Here is a 2500-nt window from a genome sequence, read left to right on the forward strand (position 1 = left end):
TTGCCAAGGGGGTAGTCCTGGGTTTAGCGTTATTCATCTTGAATTTGGACAACACCTTCTCAATGTACTGCTCTTGGGATAGATTTAATGTGCCAGCAGATCTATCTCGAGAAATCCTCATCCCAAGGATCTGCTTCGCTGCACCTAAATCTTTCATCTCAAATACTGAAGACAAGCTTGCCTTCAGGTGGTTTATCTCCCTCATACTTGATCCAGCAATTAGTATATCATCCACATACAGGAGTAGAAACACATAAGAATCAGTGTATTTCTTGAGGTAGCAACACTGATCCTTTTCACTTCTGTGGAAACCACTCTTGCTCATGAAGGAGTCAAACTTCTTGTACCATTGTCTCGGTGCTTGTTTCAGTCCATACAAGCTCTTATTGAGCTTACACACCATGTGCTCCTTGCCTGGAGCTACAAATCCTTCGGGTTGTTGCATATAGATCTCCTCATCTAGATCTCCATGTAAAAATGCCGTTTTTACATCCATTTGCTCAAGGTGCAAATTCTCCGATGCAACAATACTCAGTAGAATTCTGATAGTAGTTAATTTCACAACTGGAGATAAGATCTCGCATAATCAATGCCTTTTCTTTGTGAATATCCTTTAACTACTAACCGAGCCTTAAACCTCCTTCTGCCATCTGGTTCAACCTTGATTTTGAACACCCATTTGTTCAACAAAGCTCTCTTTCCTGTAGGCAGCTCAGTCAGCACCCACGTATTATTCCTTTCAAGTGAGCTCATCTCATCATCCATGGCTTGCTCCCACTTAGTTGAATCTTCCACTTGTAGGGCCTCATCAAAGAACTCTGGTTCTCCTTCGTCAGTCAGCAACAGATAATGTAATGAGGTTGAATATCTATCTGGTGCTCTGGTAGTTCTGGATGATCTTCTCAACACCTGCTCAAGTGCAACTTGCTCCACGTCTGGTTCTTCAGCAATAGGATCAGCCACGTCTGGTTCTTCAGCAATAGGATCAGGAGTTTCTTGAGCTTCTGTTGTACCATCACTGTGTGAATTTTCTTGCCACTCAAATTCAACTCCCACTTGCTTCGTAGTCTCAGAGTTTATCTTCTCTCTGTCCTTGTACATGACATTTTCATCAAAGGTCACATCACAGTGTCTTAGGATCTTCATATTTTTCTCATCCCAAAACCTATACCCGAACATGTCAGAGCCATAGCCTATGAAGTAGCATTTCACAGCCTTAGCATCAAGCTTATCTCTCTTCTCTGGATCAACATGAACATACGCAGTACAGCCAAAGGTTCTCAAGTGAGAGTACTTGAGTTCTTTTCCTGTCCATACTTCTTCGGGCAATTTGAACTTCAAGGGTACTGACGGCCCTCTATTAATCAAATATGCTGCTGTGTTCACAACATCAGCCCAGAATGTCTTTGGCAATCCAGAATGAATCCTCATGCTTCTTGCTCGCTCATTCAAGGTTCTGTTCATCCTTTCTACAATACCATTTTGTCTTGCCTTACCGGGAATTGTTCTTATTAATCTAATTCCCTCAGCTGCACAAAATGTTATAAACTCTGATTTGTTGTACTCTCCTCCATTGTCAGACCTCAAGCATTTGATCTTCAAGCCGGTCTGATTTTCAACTTCAGCTTTCCACTTCTTGAAGGTGGTAAACACATCTGACTTGTGTTTCAGAAAGTAAACCCATACCTTCCTGCTGAAGTCATCGATGAAGGTGACGTAGTACCTTGATCCACCAAGTGATGAAACTGGAGATGGTCCCCAGACGTCTGTATGGACCATTTCCAACCGCACTTTCTTCGGTTCTCTGGCAGCCTTTGTGAAACTAACTCGTTTCTGTTTGCCCATAACGCAGCTCTCACAAAGACCCATATCAACAGATTTTAAGCCTTCTAAAGCTCCTTTCGCAGTCAGCATCTTCATTCCTTTGACTCTCATATGTCCAAGTCTATTGTGCCATAGACTTGAATTGGAAGCACTCTCAACAGCAGCAGTCATGTTTATACACTATGCAGTATTGTATAAGGTTCCGGATTTTGTGCCACGCGCAACAACCATGGCGCCCTTCACAATCTTCCAGGAACTCTTTCCAAACTCTGCTGCATAGCCTGTGCTATCCAACTGACCAATAGAGATCAGGTTCTTCTTGAGACCAGGAATGTATCTGACATCTTGTAATGTCCATTGATTTCCTGCTGGAGTTTGTATGGAGACATCTCCCTTTCCTTCAATCTCCAAGGTTTTATTGTCGGCAAGATACACCTTCCCGAAATTTCCTGATTTGAAATTTCGAAACAATTCCTTACTTGGAGACGAATGGAACGATGCACCTGAATCCAAAATCCAGGATTCAGCTGGGCTATCCACACTAAGGATTAAAACGTCCTCAGCATCTTCTGTTGTGTATATAGAATCATCATCATCTTCAGATTTATGATTCTGCTTCTTCTTTAGCTTTGTACAATCTGTCCGAAAGTGTCCTTTTCCCCCACAGCTCCAACAC

The sequence above is a fragment of the Cucurbita pepo genome, chromosome 7 (assembly GCF_057944985.1).
Source record: "Cucurbita pepo subsp. pepo isolate OVF chromosome 7, ASM5794498v1, whole genome shotgun sequence".
Classification (NCBI taxonomy): Eukaryota; Viridiplantae; Streptophyta; class Magnoliopsida; order Cucurbitales; family Cucurbitaceae; genus Cucurbita; species Cucurbita pepo.